The sequence below is a fragment of the Ambystoma mexicanum genome, chromosome 13 (genome assembly GCF_040938575.1).
Source record: "Ambystoma mexicanum isolate Mex_15411 chromosome 13, UKY_AmexF1_1, whole genome shotgun sequence".
Taxonomy (NCBI): domain Eukaryota; kingdom Metazoa; phylum Chordata; class Amphibia; order Caudata; family Ambystomatidae; genus Ambystoma; species Ambystoma mexicanum.
In genome coordinates this window covers 593,336,820-593,350,244 of record NC_090938.1, presented here as the reverse complement: position 1 = coordinate 593,350,244, position 13,425 = coordinate 593,336,820, and the positions used below count along the sequence as shown (strand labels likewise).

Here is a 13,425-nt window from a genome sequence, read left to right as displayed (position 1 = left end):
GTGTGAGACAGCCAAGGGGGGGGGAAGAGGGGGTGAGAAAGTGGCGGAAAAAGCCTCAACTGGCACACGCTTCATGGGTCGGATAACCGAGAAGGTAGGTGGCAGTGCTGGAGTTGGCTTGGCCTGGGGGTTAGAGAGGGTGAGCTGGGAAGAAAGGAGAAAGTGATCACTCCAGGAGAGAGGAGTGGTCAGAGGGGATGATAGGGGAAGGTCTGAAGAGATCAGAACATCCAGAGTGTGCCCTGCAGAGAGAGTCGGGCCAGAGGGGAGAATAGAGAGTGAGAGGGAGTCGCAAAGGTCACAAAAGAGTACAGTGGAAGCTGCAACCTAGCTACAACCTTGCCCTGGATGTAGGCCCAGAGGGCTGCCCTCGTTTGGCCAGAGATCCTCTGATGTCTGGAGACATACAGCTCGCCTGCATGAGCAACTGACTCTGCACGAGCAACCAACTCATCCGTCAGGACCTGAAGTACCCCCTCACTGAATTTCTGCTTTTGCAGCCTCATCTCCGCTACCTTGCCTTTCCCCTTTTCCTGTGAAATGTTTCACACGACTGTTGTCTTCGGATGGCACCAGGAAATAAATGGCAAATTCAGGGTGGATTGGATTTGTTAAAGATGGTCACCGCCAGGCTTTCCGTTCCTGCAATGATGCTATTTCCACTGGTGGTAAATCTGCAGGTGGAAATAGCACCAAGTTAGGCGGCTGTAACAGTAATTCCACTGATGCTGAACAGAATTACTGTCCAGAGTTGATTTAAGGCGGTCATTCCACCAGACAAAATTACAGTTACTGTTGATGATGTGCGCACACTCCCGTCACCTTGTAATGCAGTGTTAATTCTGCTGGACACCACAGTAATTCCGTCTTGCAGAATTACCGCCATCAGAGACGGCCTTTTCTGGTGGCGTAAACGCAGGAAAGCGGTGGTGGGCCCAGGATTCAGAATTCAAGTGAGGAACAAGTCTTCCGTTCACAACGAAGAGAACGAACAGCAGAAAAAGAGTGCGACGAGTGGTCTACGCTCGTGTTCAGGGATGAAGAGCTGAAAAGTGGGGAGAACGCCACCATTGTTGAACAGACGCCAACTCGCTGGAGCAGTCTGGATGTTGTATAAGGTACCTGGGTTGCTCATAGTGGAGGGAGGTGGACAGACAAGGGAAGGAAAGCAGAAGGAAGAATCTCCTTAAATACACAAAACATGTATAATAGCCCAAAGAAGAAGAAGAAATAAGTACCAGTGAGGGGCATGGGAACCCCAGAAACCAGAGTATTGAAAATTGACAAACAGCTATGGGTAAAGTGTCATCACTTGATGGATCCCAGGGCTCTGTGCGTGAAGCTTTCTCAGCTCCCGGTTGGGACACAGCAGTTGTCGTCATGTTCATATATCCTCATTAGCCCTCGCAGGACAAGGCCGTGGTGTTGAGAGACGCAGGTGCATAGGAGACGCTGCCGGACAATACGTAGCACGCATTGCTATGTCATTGCTACCGAGCCTTTAAGAACCGAGGATTGGACACTCTGCAGCAAAGTCCTCGCAGGACAAGGCTGCAGTGTCGATGGTTGGAACCGGTTCAGAAGGAAGAGTGCGAGCATGCAGCGCAGCCGTCAACCAGCAGCTACTGCAAGGTAAGAAAGGTGCGAGCGGGGGCGCAGCCATTCCTCCGTCTTACTAAACTGTCCTACCTCGCGCATACTTTCTTTTTCAATGCGATTCTTAGCCTGTACTGTCTCCAAGCATCCATCAGGCTCTCCCTCTGCCATGTCGCCATACTCTGCTTTCCGCATCTCTGAACTGTTTTCTTTGCATTTTTATGCATTTTCCCCCTCTAAGTGAACGTTTTGCCCCCCTTCACTGGCTCTACATGTCCCCTGCAATTACTGCATTTTTTCCCTCAAGGTGATTGTACCGGCTTCTGTCTCCATTTTTGCATACTTCTTCATTTTTTCACCTCTAGGCAAGTGTTCCTGGGTGTGCTTTACATGGTATGCTTTGTGCAGTAGGCTTTTCTCCTGTTTTCTAGGTTCCCCTCTACTCTGAGTTTCACTACTGCTGCCCTCCAGATCTTTCTTCCTCCGTAGCGTGTTCTGAACTGGCCCTCACAGCTGTTTCTCACTGCCTGCTGCTGCCTTGTTTACTTTTTCTCTACACTCTGCTCGCATGGCAGGCAGAGTGTACAATTAAACGGTGCCTAACATGCTTGCATGGCATACAGCGCTTACAATTACAATTAATTCTAATTATAAGCGCCGCCTTCCAAGCGAGTAAGGTAGTCAGAGTTTACCCATTTGCACAACCGAGTTCAAATGTGCAGTGCAAAAGGCAGCATATATACATGCAAATTCATCCTATGGTTCATTTTTTTAATTTTGTATTGGTTTTCCACAGAGAACATGCACATATATTTGCCAAATTTGTGCAACAGACTGCAGGAATATTTTCCTAGCTTTCATTGGCGGGCATCCATCTAAGCGTTTTTTTTTTTAAATAAACTGAGAGCTTGGTGTCACAAGCACAAAAATCAATTGTGTATTGCCGCAGTTTAGGCTTTTGTGAAATGAAAAACAGCCATGGTTAATTTGTGGCAATATAAAAATATTTGCAACAATGAGAAATAAGATCTTGTTGGGTATTCTCAAATATTTGAAGCGATATTCACTAGTAATATGAGCTGTGCAACAAGCTCTCACTGCATGATTAATTTGGATGTTTTGAATGGACTGAACTAAAAATCTTTTATGCATGGACTACAAATCTTTGCCAGCATTAGTGCAAAGTTGCAGAAATATGGGTAGGAGCATGAAAGTCATTAAAATGATACATGAAAGGGGCTTTCTCATCCAAATCACTCCATCGTCCCAGTCCCTTGTGTTCTTCTTTGTGCCAGACCCTCATACTCTCTTCACCCAGATATTCATCCCCTTGCACGACCCGCATGCCAGTCCCTTTCCTTTTACCTCATCCCCTAATTCTTCCTTGTCCAAGTTATTTGTCACTGTCGCAGGCCCTCACCTAAGTCAATCTGCTTTCTTGTATCAGTCCCTCACACTCTACCTCTTGGAAATCCCTCATCCCCTTTCTCATACAAGTCCCTGTTCTTCTTCCTAGGTCCCCTTTTCTTGTTCCGGACCCCCCCTTCCTCATCCCAGGTCTCCTTCTGCTTCCTCTTCCCAGATGTTCCCAGATGTTCCAGTCATCAGACAACAAAATCACATGAAGATTTGGGAAGGAGATTGAACCAACGAGAGTCAATCTGGATAGACCTACTTGACTCCCTGAGACCAGGGGACATAAATGAGGAGATGAACCTCATGTGCTTTTTGTGAACTTTCAGACAATATGAACATTTGCAGGATGTAATTGCAATCAAATTGGCGAAATAGTGTGTTTCATAAAATACTGCTAGAGAATCCACGATATGTCCCGCAGGGAATCAACCCCCTGTGGGATGTAAGGCAGTGATTTACTGCCTAGAAGGGGATTCTCTCGACTGAATGACAGTTATGATTACCTATGATTACTATGATAGAGAATCCACGATATGTCCCGCAGGGAATCAACCCCCTGTGGGACGTAAGGCAGTGATTTACTGCCTAAAAGAGGATTCTCTCGATTGAATGACAGTTATGATTACCTATGATTACCTGTGTGAAAGTCATCCTTTAGCAAGGGTAACAAGTTGGTAATCGGTCCTCAAATGGATTTTTTTCCCTGGTAACTGTAAACACAGTAATTTGGAGAAGGGGCATTGCAATATTGACAGAAATACAGGTAATGGTTATAGAGATTTGCCCAGATGTGGACTAAGGAAAGACACGATATATGGGATCCAAGCACATGCGTGGGCCCCCCAACAGTATAGTGGACGAAGCGCGCGCACGCGCTTTTGACCGACATGGGTATTAGTAAAGATATGCACGTAGTATCATCAATAGTTACTTTAATCTCCCAATGTTATAAATAACCAAGGCAGGAGTGACAGAGTGCACAAATGCACCCATCACAATCCGCCTTTGGAATAAGAAGATCGAGAGTAGGTGGCAGAATCACGCGTGCATGTGCGAGAGTGATTAGCAGTACAGAATAGGACACTGCGCGCATGCGCGTAAATGAGTTGCGCTCATAAACGCTACCACAGACGACGGCAGCTCCTTTGGGAAGCCAGCGCGTCAAGACAGCGAAGCAATTAAGAGGTAAGAGTGAGGGCAGTAGAATAATGCGCAGGGTTACAGGACGGCTGTAATTCCAACTGATGGTAGTAATGAATACAAACATTTACTTACAGAACACGTGCTGCATAAAAATACTTTCAACAGAGATGAACATACACTATGGGGGATAAAAAGCCAAACAGGTAGAGAGCTTCAAGTGCATATTTCGAATGAATATAAGAAAGTAGTGTCTTAAAATGGTCTACAATGAATTTCTCTGTGTTTTTGCATTTTTGTAATGGTTGAACCCCGCTGCGGATCATAATCATAACCTGGTATGTGTAATTTTCTTTACAAATTCTTTCACGGATTTCACTTCATGGTGAATAATTGGGAATGGATTATAATGGTGGATATGTCACTGATTTACAAATAGTAGTGTTAATAGCCTTGATGATGGACGAAGGTCCAAAATGCATTGGCAAAGATATTGCGGCACTGACTGGTCAGGAATAAATAAGAATACTTGAAAAAACTGTATAAATAACTGTGGATTGATAATTTGGAACACAACCATTGAACCAAGTGTCTGAAATTATTTTGAGAGTAAATTGGAACCCAACAAGGGAAGTGAGAGCGAGCTCATCCAAGGATGGAAATTGTCCATCCCTATTTTGTGGTAATGGTACAGTGAGACACACAGAGAACTCAAATCCAGTTACACAGTAATTATAGGAATACACAAATGTATAAGGCCTCAACACGCTCTAAGCAATGAAAATCACAGATAAATATGATTATTCAACTGTATAAACATATATTCATTCACTGTTGGTGATCCCACTAATAATCACCCACACTATACTTTTAAGACAGTTGCAAATGATTCAAATATGAAACATGGAAAAACGTCTGCAGTAAAACAAATCAAAAATAGTTAAGCAATGCAAAGCAATTGAAATTCAAGGAAAAACAATGTAAAAGCAACAGAAATAGTCTTAACGAGCAATATGAAATAAGGCTCCTAACACTTAAAAAGTCCTTCCCTGCAAAGGCAAGTAGGCCCAGTGCCCTTAATAGTCAGTAAGAGTCCCAAGACGATACCTTTTGTATGGGGTCCAGCGGCATTAAAGCAAAGAAACAAGTAGTGGCAAAGTCAACAGTTAAATATGAAAGAACAAAAGGTTTGTTTGAAAGATTAGGGTTCCTCTCGCAATCTCACCACTCTAGGAGAAGCCCAGGAGTGCTCTGTGGCCAAAGCTCCACCAATCACGACCAGGCAAGGGAGAGGTTGGGTGGGGACATTGCATCCATACAACCCTATGGTGAGGGCAGGCGGGGTGCAAACAGCTCGAGTGTCCAGGGGCCACAGGTACAGTGGTAACGTTCAGGTTTGGTTTTGGCTAAGTGGCAGTTCCAAGCTCCGATGAAACAGCTCCTGATGCTTTTCAGCTTGACCACCCAGGAACCAAGTAGTGCAGAACACCACAGGTCCCACAATGACATGAAACCCCAGGACATGATAGAAGTGGTCAGCAGTGATGAACACTTCCGTCAGGAAGCAGCATGTGACACATGTGGCAAAGACAAAGAAACTGCTCCAAAAAGACGCCTCTTCAAGATGCGGAGTAACCGCTGACAGGGGACTGCTCTAAGGCCACAAGCTGGTGTGATGAATCCTGCTGAGTAATCACTGATCCCCAGCCTAAAGTCTCCTCCCATATGGCCTGGGAAAGGCAGTCGCTACGTGATCCTGACCCTGCAGATGGTTTTCTGAGGTTGGATCACATGGGAGGGGATGGCTGTCGGGGAGAGGGGTGGGAGGGTGATGACAGGAAAGATGCCGTATTCTTCCCTTGACTGTGTAGAGGAAACCCTAATCCTAGAGCTTATAATGGCTTGCTGTCATTATTCAGAACCCTTTAATTGTGGGGTCTTAAAACCTATTTCTGTTGAACACCGTGAGCAGAACCTTATTCATCCTTCACATGTACATAACTCCTTTAAAACTCCTTTAACATCCAATGCTGATGATGATTGCTATGTAGATAAAAGTGTGCAACAAAAGAACTTAAAACACTATGGTAATCCTTTGGACTTCAAATCCCAGAAAGCTTGAAGTACTGGGACAAAAAAGAGGATGAAAGAGTTAAGGAGGATCAACAGTAGTGCCAATAGTAATGTGTAGTCTAGTTGTTGTCCATTCAATCAACTGCATGGGACATTTAAATCAGAGAAACACCTGTGGACAGAAGAAAGCGAAGGTGAAGTAGAAGCCAGATCAGGCTGAAGAGTATGCAGAGCAGGAAGCGGTGTCGCAGAGAAAGGCAGACGTGCCGGAGCGAACCCGGCTGACGAGGAGAGGTGCTCCTGAGCTACCACTTGTCAATCCAATGTACCGGAGTGGTGGGAGCCCCAACTGAGTCCGACAGGCTCTAGGGAAGTGCAGCAAGGGAACCGGCAACCGCAGAAAGGTTGTCCATGATGCTGTCAGACCGGAAAACAGCGCCTGTATTGGCGAGGGACCACAAAGCCGGCAGAGAACCTGAAAAAGGGGTTTGATAAACTGTGGAAGTCATACCTAAAGCTAAACGCTCTACAGCGAAACGATGAGTCAGACGCCAAGAGATACCGGTGAGTTGACCCTTTGATCGTGGTAAACCTGGGGCGTTCCGACAAGTACATGGACAATTAAGTACAAGTTTTGAATAACGACCAAATAGAGTTACAGAGAGAACAAGAAGGCAGACATGGTGCAATTCTCCTGATTAGAGATGTCAGTTGGGGGAAATCAGGAACCAGCATTGCCATAAACTACAAAGACATTACAGAGAGTACAAGAGGGCAAACATAGTGCAAATCTCCTGACATGAGATCAGTTGGGGAAAACTTGGAACCAGCATTGCCATAAGTCAAAATACATAGTAAGAGAAATAAAGAGGCAGAACTTGTACAATTCTCCAGACATGAGATGTCAAATGGGAGAAACCTTGAACAAGCATTGTCAAGCGCCAAGAGACATTAGGGCTCATTACGAGTCAGGCGGTAACCGTGCCAGTACTACCGGCAGGTTGCCGCCAGACCCGTAATGATTTACCGGCACCAGACTTGCCGAAAACACTGGGGTATTACAACCCTGGCATTCCGGAAAGTCAGGTGCCAGTAAATTATAAGTCCCCATTCCCATGGAGCCCCATAGGACTGCATAGGAATGGGGACCATGGAAGCACCAGCACCGTTAATAATGGTTGCCGGTGCTTCCGTGATGGTCTGTGGGCGGGTGCTGTTCTGCCCGCCAGGACTGACGCTGGCGGGCGGAACGGCACCCGCCCACAGACTCGTTTGCCGGTCCGGAAACAACAGTGCTGGTAAGATTTTACCGGCACTGTTGTTTCCGGACCAGCAAACTTGCAAGGAGGACCATCGTAAAAGAGGTTGACAGAAAGAGCTTGAACAAGCCCGCATATAGTGGATGTCAGTATGGGGGAAATTGGTGCAAGTGCTAACTGAAGTCAACAGGGTTTTGCCACAGAAGAAATGCAATTGTGGGATGTTTAAGAGACAGATGAATGTTGCAGAGAGACCTGATAAGATCACCAGGTAGTGAAACCTTTTTGAAAGTGATGCCTGTCAGGGAGTTCACCAGTGGATCTGTGAGTGAAAAGGGGGATATTCCTGGCAGCAGAGAAAACAAGGATATCAAGAGTTTTCAGTTGAACCTTCTTTGGAAAAAGATACCTGGCAGGAGAGTACACCAGGAGATCTATGTGAGCCGAAAGGAGGATATGCCTGGTAGGAGTGAATACCAGGAAATTCAATGTTTTGTTGAAAAGGAGTTTTTATCCTATTAAGACTTTGTAGAAATTGGATATTTCAATTGAGGAGTTCCCAGAAGGTGGGTACACCAGGAAATCCAAGGTTTTGTTGCAAAATAACTTTATTTTATCAAGACTTTGTTCATCATCATGTTTATTTCGGATATGTGAAAAACAATCCATAAAAACAGTACACAATGCAAAAAAAACATCAGTTAAAATACAGTCCATAACATCAATACAGAATAAAACAAACACATGCCACTAAAACACTGTAAAACTCATGCTCTTAAAAAGCCTAAAAAAAATACCAACTAAAAAGGAATTCCATCCACAGGTCATTAATGAGTATACATATAAAACAATCCATAAAAATAGTACAAAAATACAAAACATGCATATCAATCATGACTCATTGAGGCACACATTTCATAGAGCCTCAGAAGAATAACTGCTGGGGAATCACAGAGTCTAAGTCATATATAGAAAGAAAGCCTAAGCTCATTTTAAGCATGTATGCTTTGTAGTTGTTTCTGAAGGTGGAGTGATATTTTCAAATATGTAAGTAAGGACCAACCCACACAGGGTAAGTCCACCGACAATAAATATATTAGTGCTAGTCCTGCAATAGAGGTTGTATGAGCCTACCTCTAGCTTGTGCATAAGCAGGACAAAAAAAAAACAATGGGCCAGGTCCTCGTATGGTGCTTTGCACACAGGGCAAGATCGATCTGCATCCCTCCCGGACTATCCTGCCACCACAGATCTTAGGGGGATACAGTTAAACTTCGCCTTAGAAACTAGGACACGATCCGCATGGAACTCTGTCCATAACAGATAGTGTTAAACCCCGGGAGACATAATAGTCATTAGGCCTCGGTTCTTTGGCTTCAGTATTTCTGTGCCTTCTCTCTCCATGCTCACAGAATCATAGAAGCAGGCAGTCTATCAGTTTATCTCTCCCCAAGAATTTGTTAAAACTGAACAATTTTGCTTTGGCCATCTGAAAAACTGACTGTCTTTCAATATATTTCAACCCGTACTGTCAAAAAATCATTTGCCTTCATCTTAAGGAAAATATCCAGGAAAGGGTCATTTTCATTAGCCTTAATGGAACTTTCGTGAAGCAGAGTCATCTTCATTGCCCTTATTGGAACTTTGGTGAAACAGAGTATTTCAAATGCCCTTTTTCCTGAAACTGTTCAGGGGAAGGGAAACGAAATCCTGGAGACAAGGGTTGTTTTTTTGAAAATATATATATATATATATATTTGCACAACTTGGTTGAAGTGACGATAGAAATGATATTGTACCTTTTGATTTTGTATGTTAGTGTGAGGGTCAGATGCATTTTTGACACAGGGTCAACCTATTTTCATAGGCAGTAACATTCTTTTTTGATTAGGGCAAGATAGGCCTTTTTCCAAACTCATTTTTCTTTCAATAAATATGGTGAATATTGAGTACATTGCAACATTTTGTCTGCCTCTCATTGCTGACCCCTCACACTGGTAACCTGTGAAGTTCCAAGCAGAAAATCAGAACAGGGACTGATGCACAGATGACCTGGCTGGTGCTGGTCGGTCTGCAGTATGGTTCGGGGACACTCCTGAAGGCTGAAAGTGGCAGTCGTATATGTGTCTGGACTGATGATACCATCAGCACAAGGGTGGAAGCCCTGACAAGGGTCTCCTGGAGATTGATAGAGACGGCTTCACCAGAAGTTATCTGGAGGCAATGCTGGATATCTTCAATGGTAATTCTCAGGTATCTTCAATGGTAATTCTCAGGTCTTCATCAGGATGTACCTCTTTGTTGGGGTCATGGCTCCAAACCTTGATCTGAAGGCCAGGACTCCTTTTATCCCAAATTCGAGCCAGGCTCGTCTCCATCCTACCAATGTAAGGATCTGCACAATTCAAACTGGCAGGGGTTGGACAGCTTCTTGCCCCATATCTGCCTAGCAACAGACCCCCCCCCACCTGCCTAGTGTGGACTGGAACTAGAGGGTCTTGGCCCCCACATTCGGCCAGATGCTCACACAGCCACTTCACCCCAGAAAAGGACTTTCCATGTATGGCATTTCCTGACCTGAGAGGACAGGAAGAATGCCAAAGGACAAGATGGCCAAAGGACTGTGTGAAAAATAGGTGGCATGGCCATTTAGACTATATAGTACTTAAAATGTTATTATGTGCTCAAATACAAAAGAACACGTGAGAAAAGCAAGACACGGTTGAAAAATATCTGCTACCAGACACTTTTGGACACATCATAAAATGTATATATGTTACTAAAAGAAAAAGGAAAAGGGTTCCCAAACATCACTGCCCATGTTACCGTAAGGTGAAGTGTGCAGCTTAAAAATAACAAGCAACCTTGCAAAGGGTCCCCCAGCAAGGGTACTGTGAGAATCCAGAGGGTATTCTCACTCCTGCTCCCCGTGGATCCTCTTCTCAGGTGGCCTGGGAAATGCCTTTGCTCTTAGATCCAGACCCTGGGGGGGGGGGGGACGAGGGAGGATCACCTGGGTGGAGGGTCCTTGGGGATTGGGAGTGAGGTACCCGCAAGCAAGACATGATATTCTCTATTCCCTGTTGAAGACCAACCTGACCCTCACCCGGCCTTTATAGGCTACTGTAAAACCTTTCCCCTCATTTACCCACATTTAACCCCTGACAGTACTGGGACGAGGAAGAGGCGATTAAGAATGATGAACACTAAAACCTTATTTCACCCTGGGACAAAGAAGATGCCTATAGAGTGCTTTAAAGGTCAGGCATGTTCCTTTAACTATAGTCAGGCAAGCCCAATTGCGAATCCATACCTGCAACCTGTCAAGTGGTTGCAGGTGTATAAAAACAGAGCCAAAAAGAAAATAACAGAGCAACAGGGAGGCCAGAGTGTGGAAGAGACCAGCAGGGAACCCGCATCGTGAGGAGGCAGCCGTGGTGGGACCTCAGAGGAAGCCAGGACGCTGGCCGATGTCCTAGAAGACCTGTGGAGCCTAAGCCGAGCCAGAGCCTTAGGCTGCCACAGGTGAGGGAGCCTCTGTTGTCCAGAGAAAGCAGATACACCTGCGAGCAAGGGACAAGGATGAGAGAACGCTGTCCATGTCTGTGCAGGAGAACATAGCTGCTGGCGTGTGCTAGGAGGCACCCGGAGTGCGAGCAGGGCTCTCAGGGACCGACCCGCTCGCCTGTGAAGCACAATAGAAGCCTCATCGCCACTGGAGAAGGAATGCTGAGTATCGGTGAGTGGAAGAAGATGTCACGCAAAGCGGGGGCGCCGATAGGGGCTACACATGAATACTGAAGTGCTGAATGATGCATATTGAATCCTGAACTGAATGACAAACCTGAAGTTAAGTTAAATTACGCATATATTGGGCCTCATTACAGAGGCAGGAGTAAAACCTGCCGGTAGGCTGCTGCCAACCCCATAACCCTGTTTCTGCCGCCAGACAGCCTGGTGCCACCAGGATATCATAGGCGGCGGTGGAATGGTTATTTCCCATTCTCACGGAGTCTGTAGGACTCGATGGAAATGGGAAACCTGAAGCACCGGCAACCCTGCTGGTGCTTCAGTGAAAAGCCTGCCGGTAGGGGCCTGAGCTCCGGGCAGATCAAGCCTGCCAGGTGTTCCATGCCCCTACCGGCAGGCTCTCAGTTTCGCGGTCTAGAAAGGGTGCTGGTACGTTGCAACCGGCACCCTTATTTCCAGACTGCCAAAGTTGTAATGAAGCCTATTAAATCCCTAACTGAATAAAAACTTGAAGTTAAGTTAGATTGCGAATATTGAATCCCGAACTGAATGAAAACTTGAAACAAAGCAAAATTACACATGTTGAATGTTGAATTGACGGAAACTTTATGGGCAAAGCTAATAGCTGATGAAAGGCAAAAGGGAAAGTGCCCATTTGAAAAAAAGCTATGAAAAAGAGGGCAAGTGTGACAGAGCGCAACATAAAAGTGGGGCATGAACAAGAACACCACCAAGTAAACTTTATGAATGGACACAGTGCATCTAGACCTAAAACTGGCAAGTAGTATGTGGCACATTATATCAAAGCCAAGAGGCTAGCCAGAAGAGTGTAAGGTTGCACATTGAGCCAAGAAGCCGACAATGAGAAACTAAGTAAATGTGAATCTGTGCACAGGGGCAACTACAGAAGAACCTGTGTGGGCTGGAGAACCTTCGGTTCATGATTGAGTGACCTGTGATGGGTGCACCTTGTGGTCTGGCAACTGCGCCTAGACCAGTGAGCCCCAAACTGTGAAAGTCAAAGACATTGTGAAATAAATCAAGAAGGAGCATTGTGAGTCAACTGGTAAGACGAGCCAGAAGGAGGGTCATGTGGACCTGATGTGTGTTGAACTTTTGGAAAGATTGATGCCAGTAAAAGTTGCAACGCAGAAATCCTGGGGAAGAGAACCCTGAGATTCGAGGAGCTGCAAATACTGACTTGGGGACGGAGCCTCAAGACCCCTTTTTCACTTGAACTGTGTTGCATTGAACGTGGGGAAGGGAACCCAGAGAATTGCATGGAACTATATTGCTTTGAACTTGGAAAAGGTAATATTGAGACTTTTGCAGAACTTTCTTGAACTTGGGGAAGGGGAGCTGAAAAGAAAGCTAAGAGCTGGAAGAAGATCTGAACTTTCTGTTGATCACCATTTCTTTCATTATTGACATTCCTACACATTGTTTAGCTTTAGTTGTAAGGGCAGGGATAGGTTTTGGACACAGACAGACGTTTAAGTTAAACTCTGACTCAGACTTTCCTCAGTTTCGTTCAAGTAGCGAAATTCCACCTTAGCATAGGGCAAGTTAGGCCTTCTACCATTATGACATTTGATTTAATAAACAAATTTATTTTGGACTTTGAATCTGTTGTCTGTGTATTGCATCATGATGCCTTCACAGTACCCTAAGGAACTGACAGGTTCCCTCAAAACAGATGAACTAAGGAAGCGAAGTAAAGCAAAAGCGCTTTACTTTTCTCTGAAAGACAGGAATCAAATAGCAAAAAAATGGGGGATCCATTGATGTCGATGGGGGAAAGCTGCACAAAGAACATTTGTACTAACTCTCCCCAGATTTCTCATCCTAGTCATCCCCTCTTCCTCATCAGTCCTCCTTCCTCATGCTAATCCATCCTCTTTCTCATCCGAGTCCCCACTTCTGCATTCCAGTTCCTTGCTCCAGTCCCTCACCCACCTCCTCTTGCCAGTACCCCCCTTTGTAACACTCTTTGTCCATAATACAAACTATATGGGCCAGGCAGATTTTTGGAAGCAGTGTGTCAACACATATAACCCTAAATTGCATTTAGCACTTTTTCAGGTTTGGCGAGTGGCAGTTGCTCTCATGAAACTAAACTCAAGGGGGTCTTTCCCCAATAAGTAATGACATTTTTTGCTGTGCAAGTATGAAATGTTTTATCTTAATTATG

The 13,425-nt window shown here is 45.2% G+C and overlaps 1 protein-coding gene across 2 annotated transcripts in view; it reads right to left on the bottom strand.

Annotated features, from left to right (window-relative positions):
- Positions 1-13,425, bottom strand: part of EZH1 (enhancer of zeste 1 polycomb repressive complex 2 subunit) — an 834,444-nt gene that overhangs the window by 283,846 nt on the left and 537,173 nt on the right. The window lies entirely within an intron of this gene.